General features: G+C 42.7%; 1 long non-coding RNA gene across 1 annotated transcript; it reads right to left on the minus strand.

Annotated features, from left to right (window-relative positions):
• Positions 1 to 669: 669 nt before the first annotated feature.
• Positions 670 to 7,744, minus strand: LOC309451560. The gene is made up of 3 exons (XR_014186274.1): positions 7,612 to 7,744; positions 3,890 to 3,957; positions 670 to 751 (listed from the first exon to the last, which is right to left on the minus strand). It is a non-coding gene; the product is annotated as an uncharacterized lncRNA (long non-coding RNA).
• Between the last annotated feature and the right edge of the window lie 13,192 nt (positions 7,745 to 20,936).

The raw sequence follows: 20,936 nt of genomic DNA on the forward strand, positions 1-20,936 counted from the left end.
CAAGAAATCATCCAGTTTTGGCTGGGCAAAAAAGATACCCACCTCTGAATTTATTCCATAGTGTGAGCAGAGTAGCAAAAAGCATGCCTGAGAAGCACCAGCCTGCTGGATCAGCAAGGGGAATGAAAGTGTTTTCCCCTTTCTGATGGCGGTACTGAAGAATGGATGCAAGCTTCCTGTTTGTATTTTCTTGGCTTGGTTTTGGTGTAGCACTCAACTGATGTGTGTGAAACCTTGGCAGGTAACAAACTACACACTGAAACAGGCAGAAGCCAAACTTGCAATGATCTTCACGTGTGAGTTGGACGCGGGAGCTGTGGGAAGAAGTGCGTGCTGGGTGTAGTCACAGGCCGGGGAGCAGGAGAGACAGCAGGGAAAATAAACCATGTCTCAAAATAATGTATCAAAATCCTAGCGATATATCAATTCTCCTAGACACTTCAGTGCTTTTTCTAAAAACTGTCTTGAACCTGGCAGACTAGTTCTTTCTGATATATGTTTAATATTTTACATCAGTTTACTACTATCTCTACCTGTTTGGTTTGGGTTTTTTAGGTTCTTTTTTTTTTAATCATCTCTTTTTTCCCCCTAGGTGGTTCATTTCCTTTCCCCAGAAGCAAACACACTGTTATCTGAAAATACTGTTCATTACAGGAAGTCTGCTTTTCTGCCCTGTTTCTGTGCTTCCAGTAAGCTTCAGCATCCAGATCTGGTGTTACAGCTCAGGGACGAAGTCCTTCATTGTCCAGTTCTGCAAGGAAATAGTTGTGCATGAACTTTACAATTAGTGTCCAGAATTTACCAGAAAAAAAAAATAAAGACTCACACCAAAACACAGCAAACAACCACCAAAACAAAACAAACAACCCCACAGAATTGTGCAATAAAATTTTTCATAATAAACTTTGCAGAAACTGTTTAAACTGTTTATAATTTGCTTGTTTTTTAAGTTATGCAGAGAGGGGGAACCCAACATACCTCACGTGGGGCCACTTCTCTGTTTGGACCTGCTGGATACCAAATGGGACCATTTACATTTGCAGCTGCTGGTACATATGCTAAAATTAGACTAAATAAAAAATAGCAGCTGCATGGGCAGAAACAAACCAAAGCTGATTCACACATGGGGGCAGCTTGGGGAACTCAGGCGTTGCAGCTAGATTTGACACAAAGGCTGGTCCAGTGTAAGAGCCCTGTGCCTACGAAGACACAATAGCCTATAATGGTAAGCCAAAACTATGTTCTGCTCAACCCCCTTGCTAGGGAAATCCTTTCACTGTCCGAGACTTTTTTTTTTTTTTAATTTTTAATTTTATTTTTTTTAACATACGTTACAATGTCTCATTATGTAGGAACACATTTCCCTTTAACATGTCTGTCGTCTCCTATCCCCTCGGCCTCCCCCAGAAACTTTCCTTGGACAACCACACTCATTGTGGCCCATGCCAAGAAAAGCCCACTCTCTGCTTGTGTCCAGCCCCATGCTCCCTGCTAACTCCATGCCAAGACATTGACAGAGTGCAGGATCTTTCTCTTCAGCCTTGTCACAGGCTATTTTTTTTAAAGGATTCCCTTTCAAAATGCTAGTGCAGTGGAACATCATGACCTCTTCCACCAGCAGCTTCGTCTCGTGTTGCCCTATGCATTATATTCAGATAAAAGGATATATTGTGAGTTTTAAGGAGCAGTCTGCATCATAGGGAGGAGGGTGCAGAAGGGGCAGACTGCACAGTTCACACTCTCTGAATAGTCAAACTGGACTTTTCCAGAGCAGAAACTACCAAAGATTCCAACTACTTTTCATAGGAAATTTTAGCAAAATTCCTTCCAGCAGCATTAAGTGGTTGCAACCCTCCTGTTCATGGCAATACAAGATATAATGGGATGTACAGGATTTCTGGGTGGTGTGTGACAGAGATCCCTGTGACTTAGCACAATCAGTGAAGGCCTATTGCCCCCATGTCAGGCTCTGCATTCCCTGTTACCCTTGTTTCCAGGCAGGTTTGTTAGCTCAGGCTCCTCATAAGCATGGTGCTTCAGGCCATTGGAGCAGTTACACATGCCCTTCAGCACTCCCGAATTGCAAAGCAGGCCTTTTATCCCCAGGAAACAGAGAGGACACTGCACAAACAGCACCCTAGTGTCAAGTTTCCAGGCAGCTTTACTTCCACACTTGTGCAAAGACTTCACCATATTGGAAGGGTTCAGCAACCTTTTCTCCAGCTCTTCTCCACTCCTGGGCCCTACCAGCACATTGCCTGGCAGCCTCATCACCACTGTATGGCTGCTTCAGCAGCAGTATCTTGTCACTTGCCTGTGCAAGGCTGTACCAGCTACAGACAAAAACACATCCGAGCACTTCAGCCCCAGTTCCTCCTTGGACCATAAGCATCAAAAATTCAGGCAAGGGTTTTGCGCTGGCACAGGTTACCAACCAGTTAACTTGCACCCAACTTCAAACAGCTTCTCTGAGCAGGTTGGTGGGTCGATGTGGCAGAGGGGAGGCATCAGTGTGCCCTGTGGCACCCTGTCACACACCCGCTCCCTGCCGCAGGGTGATTCCCAGCAGAACCTCAGGGCTGCCTGGCAGGCACCTGCCTCTGCAGAACTGCAGGGCACCAGCACCTGCCCAAAGCCTGGAAGGACAGATGGAGACCTTTTCCTGGTAAAGGGCACATGTCTACAGCTGAGGCAGCAGCACTCAGATCCAGGTTGGATTCCTCCTTCACCTTGAAAAGCCTTATTTAAGCCTTATGGCCTAACCACTATAGTTTCACCCACTCTCTTCTGTAAATTCTTGGTCTTAATCTTATTTACAGCTCTTAGATCCAGTTTCAGCCACAAGGCAGGACAACGTCTTCCTGCCCTCTGTGGTCTGGTGCTTGGGGCACTCTCTGGGAAAACGGAAAACAGACAGTAAACATTCTCAGGCTAAAGATGGAGCTGAACCTGTGTCTTCTATTTTGGGAGCTATTAAATTAGACAGCGAACGGCGACTGGCTGCACACAGAAGGGGCTGCTCGATATGCATCAGATCTGGACACTTGAAGGAGCAAAGTCTGATATACCTTGGGAGTGCTCAGCCGAATATCAGAGGCAGCTGTATTTAAGAACAGGGACTTCTTGGATTGCAATTTTGTTCCAAGGCACTGCAATTCCACTTAAGTATTCCTTTAGGCAAGTCCTTCCCACACTGAGGCTTAAGCACACTCCTTAATGATAAATGACCTTGGATGCCACTGCAGCAGACAGAGGGGGAGTCTGAAAGCTCTAACCCTGAGCCAGTTGTGAACCATGCTGCAAACCCGTTTGGTAGCCCTTGTGTGAATGGGGCCTTTGTTAGAGACTGATGAGTAGGATGTTCAGAGAACTTGGGAAAGTATGCTTGGCAAGTAAACTCACCTAACTAATAATAAAAATGGTTTTCAAATTTGCCAGGCTTCTTTGCCTGAGGCAAGCACAATTAAAGTCAATGAATTGTTTAATGTGAGGAAATAACAAGAGAGGGAAGAAAAAAAGCATTCTGTTCCCTGATGCTGTTTTGGAATATCTCTTGTGTAGATCCTCCTCTGGATTGATGATAAAAGCCTTTGGCATGCATCCTGCAGAGAAATCAAGAAGCGTAACAGAGATATGTGAGTCTGTTGAGAGCTATATCCTACCTTAGCATGAAGATGGGCTCTCGGATCTAAGGCATTTTTCATCTCTAGATGGGATGATCTATCTGGCACGCATGTATTAGATTTTGGATGTTTTAACAAGCCAGAATGCTTTCATGGGAGCACTCCCAATGACATGGAGAGCTGTTTCAAACATGCTGGCAAACTGCAGTCCTCCTCCACAAGAGGCCCAGAGCAGGCACTAATTACAGGATGGGTGTAGCACATACCTGCCTCTGGTGGGAAAGAACTGAGCCTGAGAACTCTATCTCCACAGATCCAACCGACGTGCTTTCCTCTGTAAAACCAGGAGGCAGAAAATACTTTTAACACTTGAGAAGAGACATAATCCTTGCAGATAAGGCAGGAACTTGATTTAGAAACTGTCCTTCTTCTGACCTGGACAACATTTCCAGTGTATTTCCACCGTTTCTTGCTGTCACCCATAATTTTAAGGCCTTGAGCATTTTTAAGAGGCAGACATATACCAGGACCTTTCAGATTAAAGCAAGCACTAAATTTGTCAAATAAATATGGGGCTAATCCTGTGCTTTGGGGAGACTTCTTTAGCTCTTTGTGTTCTGCATCCTAACTGGCTCCTTACATAGCCTACTACAGATTCTTTTCCAAGATAATGGATTGGTAATCTTGGCTTGAATGAGACAAACAAATTTCTAGGTGGTATTTTCTGTTATTCTACAGTTCCTAGTTAACTAGAAATGGATTTATTTATTTTTTAATAAAAAAGAAATAGATAAGGGAGAGAGATTGCTAGCTTTGCCTAACCTGCACTTTTGAATTGTGGTAGAAGAATCACAAAGATTAAATTTCCTTATTCTTTCCTTATAATCTGTTCATTGGGATTCAGGAAAAATAGCCTCTTCTCCGAAGCATAAGTGTGCACTATTACACCAGACCATTACAGTGTGGAATAAGGACACACTACTTCGTGATGGCAGAAGCCAGGTGTAGAATAACACCCTGGTGGTTCTTCTGCTACTAGTTATTTCTGAGGCCAAAGATCTCAGCAAACACCTTGGTCTCGGCAGTGCTAAAGGAAGAAGAGCACAAGATGCAATGGAACGCTGAATTGGCCAGAGCCTTGAGGTATGGCTGCCACACCCCTGAGCATACCAAAAGCTACCACAGGTTTCCGGATTCTTGGGTTAGCTTTATCAGAACACCATATTTTAAGCCACAGAAAGGTGGTCTTTTAATGGGAAAACTCAGACCTGCTATGTGAGATGTATTCAAACGCATCTCCACTCTTTGCAGAGACAAGCCCCACTTCAGAAACAGTAATTTTCTGTGGCTTCCTGGAGTGCAGCAAACTCCACACTGTCTTTTCTCAGTTCCTAGGAAAGCCAGATTTTCTCCATTATCTTAAAGGCTCAAGTGTGGGTCCACTGAGAAAAGACCTTTTCTCTCCAGGTCTCTCCACCGCTGCTGTTCATTGTTTCTCTGCTCTGTCCCATCATACTTTCCAGGGTTCCCCCAGCTACATGTTCCCAGGAGGTGGGCAGGATGGCAGCACCCCACACAAGGCCCACTGTCAGCTCCCCTTTCCTCACAGGCACAGCAGACAAGCCAGACAGACAGCTTCTCTGCCACATGGAATTACGTTGCATGCTGTAGGAGGCAGCTTTACACACGCTGAGGTGATCAAGAGGGAGTCTGAAGCACGCGGGCTGAAGGCCTTGGGAAGCCTGGGCTTGCAGTTTGCTGTCCCAAGGAAAAATTCAGCTGTAAGTGCAATGCAGTGACAAGTCTGGTCCAAAAGTCCCTCCCCTCTTCTCCTCCCCCCCGCAGTAGACAGGGAAGTTGGTCGGTGCCAGCAGTAATGTCCCAGGAAAGCCACAGCTAGTGCCACCATGCACAAGGTGAGCTGCAAGCTCTGTGGCTCTGTGATCACCATCAGTAATGCATTCACAGGAGAGGACGGAAGAGCAGGGCAGCCAACACCACCCTCAGGGCTGCTCGATGGCAGTACTGTCTCTACTCGCTGACGATGGCTGCATGTGTGCAGAGGGTTGTATGCTCCTGGTGAAGATATGCCAGTAGAGCTGGCAGGCTGTGTACCAAGCTCAAGCCAGGCTCAGCCTGAGGTGTCAGGTTTGCTTAGAACAAAGGAAATCACATTTCTTCCTGCCTTCCCCTGCTGCCCCCTTCTTGAATAGCCTTCCCTGCAGCTTAAGGAAGAGGCCCAGGTGGCAAACAGCCCCCAGCTGTGCTGCCGGGGAAGAGTGTGAGGAAACACTGAGTATGGCATGGCAGGAGTAGCTCACGGACCTGTCAGAGCTTGTGGAGAGCAGGACTCCTTTAATCACCTTTTCTCAAGGCACACTGCGTACTTTCCTCTGGTTTCACTGTTTGTGTCCCCCTTTTTCCCCTCCCATTTGATGTCACTTGTGCAGCTTTGCACTTAAATCCTCTGCTAGGCTTCCCATGCTTAGGGGCCGCATTTGAACACAAGATATATCACCAGGTGTTTTCCCTTCCCCACCATGTCTTCAAACACTCTTTTTAGACCACTGACTATCCATTTGAGTCTAAAAACTAATATTCAGCCCTCAAAATCTGTTGAAATCCAATTTCATGTACACATGCCTCAACACAGATACTGACATCACCTCAATTTGCGGGGACCATTCACATGAATCAAGGCATGGGATATCTACCCTGATCCTTCACCATCCCTTTTCTGCTTCTGGCACATGTATAAATAGATAAAATGTCCAGATGATAGTCTAAAGCTAGCTTCTCTTTCCTCTTTTCTCAGCCTTCTAAAAGCTTTTTTTAGAAGCAGAGCATGGAGGAAGCAAAGGGCTTACAGAGTAAGTGCTGGCGGTGTGTTCAGGGTCGCCTGAGCAGTAGCCATGGCTGGGGAGTAGCTGGGCAGATCTGAGCGAAGGAACCAAATCTTCCTGCTGGCCTCTACCATGGGGGTGATTAAAAAGAAAAGATGAAAGTATAACAACACCATATTATCACTCTGTGATCTACAAATGTCTTCTTGTCATGGAGAGAATCGAGAGCAAGGTGGAATATGAAATGAACCTGAGAGTTAAAGGCATTTAACTCTTGGACAGCTTGCTGTTTTTTTGCACCCCTGCTCCCCCGCCCCCCCCCTTTTTTTTTTTTTTCATAAGGGAAGATGGGTTATAAAATACAATAGGTTTGATGTTTCAGGGAAGCATGTTCAATGCTGGAGTGGGTACATCCCATCAAGGTGCTGCTCTCTCTGCCTCCTGTGGTCATGGTCCAGGAGCTCGGCAATGGTGCAAAGGCAGAACGTGTGATGGGCAAGTTGGGGCATTGCTTCAAGGGACAGAGCTAAGACGGCCTGGTCTTCAGAAGTTTTAAGTTTTGTTGAGCTCAGTACTCTGAAGCACACAATCTTGGCACTGCATTAATGCATATCTTTGCCAGTGAATTTCTTAGTGATTAAAAGAAGAAGAATTTTTCTCCTTATTACACATTTAGGCATCTGCCACTACTCTCGGGCTGTGCAGGTGGCATGTTTTTGTTTCTAGTTTTAGGTGAAGGACCTGCTGAAATTCTGCAGACTTCTTCTAGTTTCGTTTTCTACTTTACAGAACTGAAACAGATGATATTTACAAGGCATAGCTGCTGGCAGAGCAGAAGAAGCCATTAAGCAGGATTTTTAATCAAAACCCCTTGACAGCTCCATTCTTGCTGGTTACACTATCTCTTATACAATGGTAACACACAGTTCTCTCCCTCTCATCAGTCCAGTCCCCATAACATCTTGCAACATACAGCCACTACCATAATTTTCATCTTAACTCATCTCTAAGCTATTAACTCTCTGAAAGTCACAGTACATACAAGACTTCTTGCTTGCTCTTGCTTATATATGTATAAATGGCAGCTGGAGGGAAACCCTCCTTTGTTTTCCTTGGCTGAGCTGTGCAGTGAGCCAGATACTCACCTCCTGCATCTCCAACCAACTTCTTCCAGCCATATCCATGGTCCAACTGCTCTCCTCTTGCAACAGTCCATCATGTCTTCCTCCCTATGCCAGTGCAGCCATCCCATTGTTCCCCAACACTCGGAGATCCTGTATGTCCTGCCTTCATATCTCCTGTTTACTTAGAGCTGAAATTTGTGTTATCTTATTTCATCGCTCCCAGATTTTTGGAGATTTAGGTCTGCATTTTCATCACCCCTCCTGCAAGATTCTGCCTCTCATGAAGAGGTACTTCCCAAGCACAATATGGCTCTTCTTCTGATTGCAGCACAAACCTCCACAAGGATCAGGGCTTCAGCCTGCTGGCATTTCCCCTGCCAGAGTGCAATCCCCAGGACTGGTGTAGGTTCAGCAGGGGACATGGAGGGCTGACTCCTTGCTGTGACAGAATTCCCATCAGTGGTCTACAGCTGTTGACAACTTGGTAATTCTATAAGCTATAAAACTGGCCGGTCCTGTTTGATTCTAAAACTTTGATCAAGAAATTCCTCTTGAGGCCTATGAAAACACAACAAACTCTACATTTAAATGGGAGCTTGGCAGACAAAACTATGGATAGTCCAAGAATCATCAAATTAACAAATGCGATGATGCAGCTCTGTTTTGTAAACACAGTAGATGCAGCTAAGCTCCCATGAAAAGCCACAAGGCTGTAAAAACTAAAATGTTTATTCTTCCATTACATTCAAGGACACTCATAAAAATAAAATAAAGTAAATAGACGCTGAGACTAGAGGATTCCCATATATCAAGTAAGGAAACAATTCTGTAAGTGGAAAAGAGAAAGAAATAGAGGTCAGTGATTTGAAATGTTTTCGTTTGTAATATCTATTTCCCCTCCTGCTGCTTGTCAGGACATAAAACCTGCATGTTTCAAGGAAGATTTTTATTTTGGAAAACTTCAAACCTGTTGCCCATGGCAGTGCACATTTTCCTTAGTCATGCTGGCTGCAGAAGAGATGGTGCGTGTTTTGAGAGAGGGTTTTCCCTCTTGCAGGCTGCCCTAATGACTGCTTGTGATGTGTTTACTAGATGAATCATACAGAAGCGCTAAGGGGACGGAGGAGCTTCCCTTGTAGATATGCAGGCACCTCTGCATGTGATCCTTGGTTTCCTATACATGCCCAGGTACCAGGCTATACACAGGCATATCCAGGCATCCCTTCAGGCCATACATGACACAGCAGTACCCAGTAGCTTCACACTGTCTTCCATTTTGAGAAGAAGGGGGAAGGAGGAGTGCAGATACAAAGGTATGAGCAGCCTGAGCAGAGGCTCTGGCAGCCTCAAAACCTCCCTTGCTTTTCAGCTGCTTGCAGACTCTTATGCTCTCAAATTTACAAGCACCTTCCAAGTCCTGTGCAAAGCTTCTCCCACCAAATCTTTTCTTCCCTGCTTTTTTTCTCAAAAGCTTTCTACTCCCTTTCTTGACCTTCCTTCTGCCTTCCTTGTTTTTAAAGTCTACCACTTAAGGCTCTCCACATAGTGCTGGGGAATCTGCCCCTTCAGATGCTCCTTCATGCCCCTTCAGAAAGCTCCCTTCTCCTGGCAAACCTCCTGCCTTCTCACTCTCCATAATCCCTACTTTTCTCAGGACCTGAATTATTATCACGGTAATTTGTCTTGTCTGTTTGATTTGCCTACCTTTCATGGCAAGCAGTTTAGAGCAGGGAATGCATCTTGCTATGTCTCTGGAAGTTTGCTATTATCTGCATCCCTTTAACAGCAATAAATCTTGAATCTGCCTCGCTATGCCTCTGAGACTGCTTCAAAGTTTTTTCAGTCTGGGTCTGATGGAAAAACCCTCTGGCACATTCAGGTTGCAGAATGGGTCTCCCAGAAGCCCCCAGGGACCCACACTGGACTTTCCCTGGGAGCATAGCTCTTCCAGCTTTCACCAAGGCCCAGGAACACGGAGAGTGCTCAAGGTTCCCTGAGGGAGGGTCGTTTTCCCTACTCAAAACCGGAATGAAAGAAAGGACAAAAAATGAGGAAAATATTACTATAAATGGAGAGAATCCTGTTCCCTGCTGGCAGGGGTATTTTGTGAGTCATGGTTATTTTCTTTTGAATACAGAGCTTCTCTGAGCTGATTAAGTGGAATTAACAACACGGTCAGGAATCCTCACAGTTCCCTGTTGCTCTGATCCCTGTGGCTCTTGTTTTACCTCTTCTGCTTTTGGGAACACTTGAGGAATTTATTAATGAGGCCCGATTACAGAGGATTGCGGGTTTATAATCAACATTCTGGTTAATGCCGGGAATGGCTCTTTTAACTCCTCGGGAAGTAAAAACAAACACCAGAACCCACCTTCCCAGGCATGTTTGCTCTCCAAAATACCCAGAATAAAAGCTGTCCTCAAAGCCGGCCAGTTATTCCCACTGTGGCACTGCAGCTGCATCGCCAGTTCAGTGGAGGCTTCTGGGCAGCAGCGTGTCATAGGCTCCAGATGCCTCTCAACAGGCTTTAGGTGCTTGGGAGGCCACGGGCAGGAAAGGGTTTCAATTAACTGTCCAATTATTGCCCAATCTGGCATTTATTTGATCAAATGATTTGTACTGTGTGCAAGGCAGGGACTCCTGGGAATACTGGATGCTAATTCTGAATGAGGGGTTGAGCTGAAAGGCACCCAGCAGGTCCTGGCACATCTTCTTGGGTTCAGAGGCATTCCTTATGCATTGACTTAATTTCAGCATTTGGGGTGAAACTTCTAGCTCTATCCACAGACAGCAACTCTTGAAAATGGCCAGCTGCTGCTAACAGTGCTGAGAGCCCAAAACTGGCCAGGGCTTCCTTCATCAGTAGAGTGACTTCCTTTGGATAACATGAAGATCTTCTGAAAAATCAGAACAAACCAAAGGCTCCCATGAGCAACAGAGCTAATGGAGTCTGTGTTTTGGTATATAGGTCTATGCTGCTGATAAAAGGGAGCCAGTCACTGATTCCTAGCTCTTAGGACAAGTAAAGCAAAGTGGCTGATTATACATCCCTGGCTGCTTGTGGAGAAGAACTGTCATGCCAGCAGAGCATTGGGCCCCTAAGAAACAATTATTATTCTTAGTGTGTTCTGTTTGTTTTTTTTTTTTTTTTTTCTAAAGTGTTTGAAAATAAAGGTCAGACTTTGTTGTAGCTCATGTAAATGGGGATTTTATAGTATAAAACTGAACATATATATGGCATGCTCTAGGGCAGAGCATATAGAAAGTGGTGACTCAGCACCTTTGGGATAGTATTGAAGGACTTATAGGTTGGGAGAAACCAAGTGTAGTGAGAAGAATTTATTCACGCTACCTGCTGGACAAATTATTTGCCAAGTCAAGGCTGGTTGTTGTATTGGAGAAATGTGGTTGGGGTCGTGTAAAGCAAAGCTAAGAGGTGAACAAAGAAATAAGGTGTGTGGGTGAGCAGGTATCCAGAGGCTAAGCTGTCTTCATGGACGTCTTTTAGCAATATGAATGCAGTGAGCACGTGTTTCTCATGAAGCTTTCCAGATATCTCATAAAAGCTACCAGTTGAGGCACTAACAAGCCTTTTGCCTGTCTACCCAAAGACATAATTTCACAGAACTTGCAGGGTTTTTTGGATATATTCACTTTGTCGAGAGTGGTTCAAAGGTTACTGAGATCAGACTGAGAAGCAGCTCCAGAGAAGTGTGTATACGGGGCTGGCATGAACGCATATGCCTCCTTTAGCTGGGAAATCTGGCTAATATCAGATCACACCAACTCCACTTTCTGGGTGTTTGTGGTTTTTTTTTGTGTGGTGTTGTTCTTGGTTGGTTGGGTTTTTTTTGATTGTTTGTTTGTAGTTTTTGTTATTTTGTTTTGTTTTGTTCTTTCAGGAGTGCTACAATTTCTGAGCACTCTGGCCCAGAAAAACATGACATCAGTGTAACTTGTAGCTCAGAGGGCGTGCAAAGCCCAACACTGTAGGATTTCCATGATTCTTACTTATCAGTGAAGGCTGCACACTGGCTTGTAGTCTTCCAGTGGTCCAGATCTGAGGCTGTAGTTTTTCTGTACTTCAAAGGGGAAAATATTTCCCTTTCTAGAAGTCATTGCCTACCTTATGGCATATACCACAAGTTGTCTATCTTCCAGGTACCCAGCCCAGTTCCAGGTAGGTCCATCAGTAACTTGCTGAAGTTTGGTGCTCCCTAGTACATATATATAATTCTGCTTTCCTCAGTGAGGAGCTTCAGTCAAAAAGATAGTTCTAGCAAAGTGTGAAGAGGCCAGTATAGTCCCACACTGTCATTCCTTGTTATCCAGAATCATTCACAATAACAATTTCAAATGTATTTCTCCTCCTCAAATATGGCAAGGAACTGGAAGCCTTGCACACAAAGCAGACCAGACTTCTTAAGGAAACAGGTCATTTTCAATCTGTTTTTTTAGTCAAGGTCCCAGTTACCATCACAGTCTCAAGGATAATTATGGAGTTGGAGTACAGGAACCAGTGACATCAAACTCCAGTACAGTCATATTAGAGAAGCTCCAGCACAGGCTCTGCTCTTGGGCAGTTCTGTAAAAACTTGCCACTGAACCACAACTCTCCTAGGGGAGGGCTGGGCTGCTGATGAGGAGCTGACATCTGGGGCCCTGTACTGTCTGCACAGCCCACAAGGCTGCTGATACTTTCAGCCAGATGAGGCCCTTTGGGATTTATGGGATTATTAACAGTACTGAGGGTTATGTTTGTTCACAGGGGAGAATATACCCTTTAGACTACATTACTCATTGTGTGAGTCACCATGTTTAATAACATAAGTTTCCTATATTTGGTATATGACCCAATACGTTGCACTTCCATCCAGAATTATACTCTATATGAACACCACTAGGTTTAGTTTTTCTATTGTAAAAGCTCAAAAACATAAAACTAGGTACACTGCAAATTGATTTCATATGTTTGCATTTTTAATTTTTGTATAATCAGTTACAGGACTTGTAGTATTAAGCCAGATCAGCCATATGCTTTCTGACAGTATCTAGATTTTACCAAGTTTGTATATATTCTAATGGAAGACATGTTTACTTGACAGAGGAGGATTCCAGGGTTTGGCTAGGTTAGAACAAACAAAAAGAGTGTTTATCTCCAAGAACTTATAATTCTACTGGAACCAATAAGACTATTCAGGTGCTTACAGCTAAGCACGTGTATATTTGTTGGCATGGTTGCTAAACCATTGTTTTTGCAAGGAAGGAAGAGCGATCCATCATCATCAAATGTAATGCAATGCTGGGGGCTACTTCCATTACAGAGAATGGCAAAACTCCCATTGATTTGAATGGAAACAGGAGCAGGCTCTGACACTGAAGTACGAAGTTTGTGTAAACAAAAGATACAGTGAAAGCTCCTCATTACAAGTATTTATGGTGATTGTGGAGCCTGGGAGTATTTTGGGTGTGGAGCCTCTGAGGTAAAGTGGTGTGCTGGGACTTCTAATGTTAGCTAGTTTAGAGCATGCCTTGGTAGTTAGAGTGGTGGCTGGCTAGAGGGCTTCTTTGTGGTCTCCTTAAGGCACAGAAATTGTGCTGATAATGTTACGTTTTAAAACAAAATGCTGGCTGCTGATGGCGAGCCTTGTGTAATCTTGAGGATCTTCTTGATTAATGATGAAAAATTATTCCCTCTTTGAAGTTTGGTGTAGCCCAGATACATGGGCGTTTCAATCTGTCTTGCCTTGACAACATACGAAACTCCACTGGTATGACAATGGTTTGGTTGGACTCAGATCAGAGGCAGCAGGACAGTGATGGCTTGGTTCTGCCTGGCACTGACCTTCTGGCCTTGGGTTAGCCCAATGGTTAGCTCATCAATAGTCTTGATATAATGCAAATGAGCAGCCAATCTCATATCCAGCCTCACCTCTGCCCCTATTCCCTCACTAGCACAAAGAGGGAATGAAAACAGATACCCCTTACTACGTACAGGTTTCCAGTTGAAAATTACTGTTATAGTAAATTCTGGGGAGTGTGGCCTGAAGAAAAACTTCTTTACAAAACAGTGTTTAGATCCAAACTACTCCCCCCTCCTTTTATTGAAAAGTAAATAACTGATTGTTCCATGATTTTAAGCACAAAAAGCAGCATAAGCAAATAAGGGATACATAAAACAAGAGTGATTTGATAATGTGTGAACTTCAAAGAAGTGTCAGCTCAGGATCCAGACCCCAAAGACCACCATGGTTACCTCATGTCTGCAGAGGTTAAATTCACAAAATTGTTCAAATGTATAATAAATACTTCGCATTTATAAATTTCTACATCTTCTTTCACTATTAGTTCATTAAATTTGAAATTGATGTAATGCATATTTCTCATTTAGGAACACAGCAGTTATTGCCTTGAACCCCAGATATGCCTTTAATGCAGATCTATAAGAGTAGAGACTGATGGCAGAGAAATTAGAAGGTACAAGCAACCCAACAGAAGAAAATTATCTAACAATCTGCCACAGGTATATTCTTCCATTCCAAATGTTTCTTCATTCCCTTTAGACTCAAAGTATAAATGCTCATACTGCTAATGTATTTACTCAGTAGTTTTTATGATTTATAATGGAATTGAGGGTACTCGTGCTTTCCAGAGGAGTGCCTTTAATGCTTTTGAATCCTTTAAGCTTTCAACTTCTGCTATACTGGGTGGAGGCAACTTCTATTGTGTAAACAAATATTTTTACATTTATATCACTTCACTTGAACTAAGCTTTTCATTATTTTCAGCATCACTTTTCCTTTATTATGGTATTTTGTATGTCTTTCCTTTATTGTAACAGAGGGACCATAATAGCAGCAATTTCTTTAGTGTCATTCTCATAATTATAGTTTTTAAGTCTAATTCCTAGTATGTTATATAATATACATTTGAATGCTGACTACTGCATTCTGAATAGGTACACTATATCTCACTCAGATGATATGAATGTGACATAGCAAACATTTCCCCAAAATCTTTAGTGCTTTTCAGGGACCAGACTAGCTCATCACAGTTTTAAAACATTTACATCTATGAATTGTGAAATCACTTTATTCTTACACTGCTTCAGAATTCTTGGATGAATACTAGTTTGTCTTGACTACTTGTTTTTCGTTGAGTTGCTAATTTATTACGCCTGCTCTTATTGCAATGCCTGTTTTTTACAGTAACTCCAGATCTTTAAAACTGAGATGCAGGTGTTGAGACGTAGGTGTGGGAGAAATAAGAATTCTACCAGCCAAGGGTTAAAGATTTTAATTCCCCTAGTCTTGATATGAAGGGGTTTTTTTCTGATTCTCTTATCATTCTGAAGTGTAGTTTTGTAATGCTAGTGTCAACCTGATCCCTCCTAGGTGTTGTGAAATTTGTTTATATTTTGGTTACTATTATTTTAGTAAAAGATATAGCTACTCCTTGAACAAATTGCTGTATGTTACTTGGGATTGCAAAGCTGATCACACAATAAAAGAAGGTCATACACACAGAGTGCAATGGAAAATTGCCAGCTCTTCTAATAATAGTTTATTTTTAGGTGTTCTCTAATCTAGCCCTAGACCATTTAATAACTGTGTATGAGCAATAAAGAAATCTCTGAAATTTTTTGAGATTAATGGTTTTTCATAAAGAGACTTTCAAGTCTCAGTTGTCTAGTCATACAGGCTTAGTTTTTCTTTACTTTTCTCTCTTCAGAATAATTATTCCCCTGAACATTAGATTCAGGTTGAATCAGGTTGTGTGATTTGTTAGCCTTCTACAACACAAATTTTGGTGATCTAGGAGGCAGCCATAATTATCCTGAAAACAAAGGATCTCTTCTTGGAGAAAAAGAAGAATATAAACAGACTTTTCTGCATTTTCTTGGCCCACAGCCTTTCTGCGTGAGAAAGACTAAATTACATCTTCTGCATGTGTCTGCCTTAGATGTTATACTGCAATGTATGTACTTGAAAGACATGATCAAACATGACCAGAAGAGAAGGCATTAAATGCGAAAATCTTTTGTGTGGATGCTGCCTCAAACATCACAATCTGTTTGTTCATCTCAGAATGGGAGAGGCTACACCATTAAGAGAAAAGAGAGTTTTTACCTACAAGCCTTGACTTGAACCCTGGCAGCTTTTTACAAACTTAGTGCAATATAAAACCTACTCTTAGCTTTCACGAACATGAGATGTTCTGGAGTTTGAAGAAGACATAGCACGTCAAGTGTGTCTTTCTCCTCCTTTCAAGCTCTTTTCCCTGCAGCAAGGATGGGCTTTTGATTAATGCTGTGAAAAGTTCCTTGGATGACCTTCAAGAAGTCACTGGGAAGGGTTGTCATCGAGTCAATGAGCTCTGTATTAGGAGCCAAATCTCCCCATCCCCACTTGCAAAATGGAAGATAAAATACTCCTTCTATACTCCCGCTTTATTTTAAATTGATTCCAAAGCATGTATGTCAACAGTGAAATTATGGTGTATTTTTATATTTTTTGGTAGACTATAATAGCCCAACTGAGTGCCATGATATTACAGATGATTACAATACCTCAGTACTTAAACTTCTGGCTGCAGCAGCATAGAGATAAATGAACCATGTGTTTTTGTACAGTGTCTCACACTTCATTACCAAGTAATCTGATCCTACGGTAAGGTAAGTTGTAGGAGTAACACACCGTAACATTGTCTTGCTCTTAACAGAAGGAGATGGCAGTAGCAAAATGCCGAGGCTGGAAATGTCTTATTTTATAAAACACTGAGAAACAGGTGAAAGGATACACAGAACAAAAGATCTGTTTTCCTCGTGTACCTGTTTTAAGGGGATCTAATTGAAGTGGTACTTAGCAGTGTTGAAGGTTTGTTATGACTGTGACAGCAGTCATACCCCATGTAAAAATACTCAGACGTGACTCATCAAAAGGAGAGATCTTTGCACTCCTATAGTTAATTTTGTAAGTTGCATAGGAGTTGTGCACAAATATCCCCCTGCTCACCATCATTCACTCAGAAGCAGAGGTTCTAAACCACGCAAATTCCTCCTGATTTTGCGGTTTGCTTGCATAGCCTGTCAGAGTTTGGAAGTGCAAAGCATTTTTTGTATGTTATCTTCTTGCCAATCAGTAAAAAATATATATAATTATAATGTAGGGATAAACATTATCCTCATTTTAAAAATCAGTTTTAAAAATGAACAACGGAGTACAAAAATGCAAAATTTTTAAGAAAGTGGATAACATGACTCTGGTTTATGTGACCTCTTTTCATTACAGGCAGTTATGTCTGAACTCTTGGGGTCCTGTGTGACATCTCCTGTTTATCTTCAAAAGGAAATGCCTCTTTCTATGGTGACTGATTAACCAGTCCAATGACCAGAGTTCACATTTGCAGCTTCCCTATGACACATCTTTTAAAACAGCATTCTGCGCCATTTTTCATTTCCACTTTATTGTTTTCTGTAGGTGATGTTATGATCCTTCTTCTGGCTCAGGACTCTGGACTCAGAATAATTTCAAGGCTTAGATTCAGTTTTGATGGTGCAAAATCTCAGAGCAATCCCTATGAGGGTTCAGCTCCGACTGGTGAGAAGATGGTGGGTTGTCCTGCTTTCCTGAGGCTGTTGCAGTACTGGTCGCACCAAATGCAATTCAGGAAGGAAGAGCCACTCCAGCCTCGACCCAGCACAGCGCTGGGTAGGAAGGGGATGGAGGCTTTCAAGTGCAAAAGGAAACGTGGGAGATTGACAGGGCCTTCTGGTTCAGACCTGTGTCATATTTAATTCACTGTGACTACAGAGGCCCAATAACTGCTATACAGTTTTCCTTGCCTGCTGTTAGATGTCTATATTTGTATTTTGACACCTTTGGGGACCTTGAATTTTGGATATACTGAGAAACCAGGGTTTGACTGGCTTTTGTGAGGCTTCAGGTGAACACTGGAGCAAACTGGAGCATTTTTACTTGCTGTTTGTTGTTGTTGTTTTTTGTTTTGTTTCAAGTCACTCTGACTGAAAAATGTTGTTCTTTGAGTACTGAAAAGCACAACAGTGTTTAGATAAATTGGCCTCAGAATCTGTTTCATCATAATGAAAGCATTCACATCTCTGCAGAGGATTATTTCCCTGTTTCTGCAGTGCTTTCCATGTGTGTTGGCCTTCCTAGGTTATTTTAATTTATGATTCTCAATGTAGCTACAGGCATTCTGCTGCTGGAACAGAGGGTGGTTTTGCAGAGCAAACATCTGTGGGGGTTTCCAGATGTAGGAAGAGTAGAAAAGTGGGTGTTATCTCTCAATGGGAAGAGAGGAATGTGGCTAACTGCAATACTTGGATATAACAAAGCATGTGCTGTACACTGTACCCCTTTAGAACAAAATAGAAAAGAGGAAGGCAATGTAAAAAATACTAAACATTGGGTCTTTATTTCGGTAAAAGACAGTAGGATTTGATATAGCTAATCTTGGATATAACTTGGATATAACAAAGCATGTGCTATACACTGTACCCCTTTAGAACAAAATAGAAAAGAGGAAGGCAATGTAAAAAATACTAAACATTGGGTCTTTATTTCAGTAAAAGACAGTAGGATTTGACATAGCTGATCATACCCACAGTCCGCATACTTCTCTGTTCTGTCTTGGGTGTTTGTCTGCACCAGATGCATCTCTGTGCATGCTTATGTCCTACAAAAATCAATGAACCTGAAGCCTGTGACTGAAATTAAAAACATGTTGAAAGTTTTGCTTTGTTAAATTCCACACGAGGGGTGATCCTAAGTGAGAGAGTATGAAAAAAATTTAAATCTGCATGAAAAGGAAAATTGGGCGTGTTTTTATTTTTCCATGTCCATTGTCCACAACCTGGGACTGTTGAAAGCACAAGCACAAGGAGGGACTTTCCCCAGGAACTTCCCTTGTCGACACAGCTGGGAATGTCAGAGGTAGACGAGGATTCATAGATACAACACAGACATTGCAGGAATCAGTCCTCGTTAGCAGAGGAAATTATTTTTTTTTTCAATCTAGGACTAGCTAAAAGAAATTCTGCCTCACTTCAAGCTTCCCTTGACTAACTGAGGTCACACTTTTGCTGCTGCATCTTAGGCCACGTGAAGCATCAACTGCCAGTTTCAGCTACAGACAAGGAGCCTGCCTCCTACTCAACACGTAGTGGGTGTCAAAGGAAACTTGGCTAAAAGCCTTTTGATAAATAATTAAGCTTAATATGTATTTTCTCTCAGGTTTCACTTGGTGCGAAACTGCCTGAGAGACATGTTTATATATTAACAGCACATAAGGAAAGAGAAACAAAACACAGCAGAAACAGATAGCTGGGACAAAACATGTGCAGGGAACTTCTTGAAGCTGGGCTGAAGATCAGACAAGCTTATAAAAAGTGCTGGGAATGCTCATTACAGACTGAGTCAGCCCAGCAGCTGCAAGGCTCCTCCCTCATCGCTTCACTGGTTTTATTGTTGTCCGGAGCTGCTGGCAGGCACTCGAGAGAATTCCTCTTGGCCTCTCTGCTGGGTGCAATCAAGACTGGGCTCTTGGTGCTCCTGTTGTCCTTGTGAGGTCTTGCTTGATGTGACCTCTTCTGATGGGATGCAAAGTGCAAGGGAAGCCATGAGCACTGTGTGGACCTGACCCACGCACTGTCCTGGGAAGAGCACAGCTGAGCTAAAATGAAAGAAACATCAAATGGTACCAGTGCACCAGATGAATGCTGACTTGAACTGCAAGCTTCAGATGCTCAGAACAGATCCCTCTTTGGCTGCAGGTGTAGTCTTCTGCCATACAGCTAATATTAGTTCAGACTAGTGTGTTTTTCAGATGTTACCTCTCAGGTCCATTTTGGATTGGGCATTCACCATTACCCTGTCTTTTGCTGCTTTCTCAACCATTGAACATGCAAATCTATTTGCACCAGCATGAAATCTGCTCATTTTGAATTGCACCATTTCTCTCCTTGTTGCTTCTTTTAATGGTTATTTTTCAGGAAACAAAGACCTGGAATGTCAGGAAAAAGGCAATAGTTTTCTCTTCTTTCTCTTGTCTTTGTCACTGTGAGACTGTTGGTTGGTTAGTAAAAAGCATCATGTCGTAATCTCCAAGGACAGCCTTAGTTCTCTCTGAAGTAACTGTTTTTTCCTGCATTTTCTAGTCTGAGTCATAACAGCACTGAAGGGATTAGCAGTTGCTCTGCCTCATGCAAAAAAAAAAAAAAAATTTAAAAAATTGAATTTATACATCAAAAAGCATTAAAACCAAAAAGATGATCAAAGAAGAGTTCTGGTGTGATCCTCCATTACTGCTGTGAAATAAACTTAACTTTGGCTGGTGGGAACATAGTGCACTGACCTGTCTGATATCAGAGCCAGCCAGGAGGATGCAGCCACCTGCATATTTTGTCTATGAAAATCCAAGCCTCGGGAGTATACATTCATCTTAGAAACCCCTAGCTTGTTGCTTTGATCTCAGAAAGCCAGACACTGGTTCCATCAGTGCAAAGAATCATACTGTATCACCCCAGGTTAATGTGTCCTTCCCCTGACAAACTTCAGAGTGTAGACAGTTAATCAGAAACACAGATCTGCTATACAGCACGTGTTGCCAAGCAGCCCCTTCCTCAAGAGTCTGCTAAGTTTATTGGGTCGCTAAATGATACAGCTCCCTCCCTCTCATGCTCCAATAGCCTTGCCTCATGTCATATATATGCACAAAATTCTTACAGAAAAGCAGTAACTCAGCACATTTGTTGTTTTTTTTAGGAATCAAATCATGAGTCCTTATTTCTGAGTTGAAATCTGTTGCACTAAGTCAGCATGTGTTTATGGTCGTCCTTAAGGTTGAGGCACCACCACTCTCAAGTCTCTTTCCGCTGAAGGTTGTGGGCACTGATTAATTGCACTGCAGCAGAGACATGACAAGTGTGCTAGCAAAAATCTGTTGTGGATTCCTTCCCAAAATGAAACTGTATCCGTGGTACAGTACAACTGACTTTTGCAGCCAGGCGGGAGAAAAAGGAAACATCAGGAAATGATCGGGTAAACCCACCAAGAGGCATGTTCAGAGGTGGTTTACAACAGCAGGTAGAAATTAAAAACCTGAAAGGCAATATTAATGTAGCTTATGCCAGAGAACCTTGACTGCCATTTTGTGTGACTGCCCGATGTGACTGCATATAAATCTTGTGTATATACTGCAATGGTACAGTCCTAGGAAAGCCTCAGTTCACCTTTCCAAACAGCCCAGCAGAACACAATAGCACCATTTTAATCTCCACCAAGATTAAATCTGAGCACTCCAAATCAGACTTTTCCTTTCATTGA

The sequence above is a fragment of the Streptopelia decaocto genome (genome assembly GCF_964273445.1).
Source record: "Streptopelia decaocto genome assembly, chromosome: Z".
Taxonomy (NCBI): Eukaryota; Metazoa; Chordata; class Aves; order Columbiformes; family Columbidae; genus Streptopelia; species Streptopelia decaocto.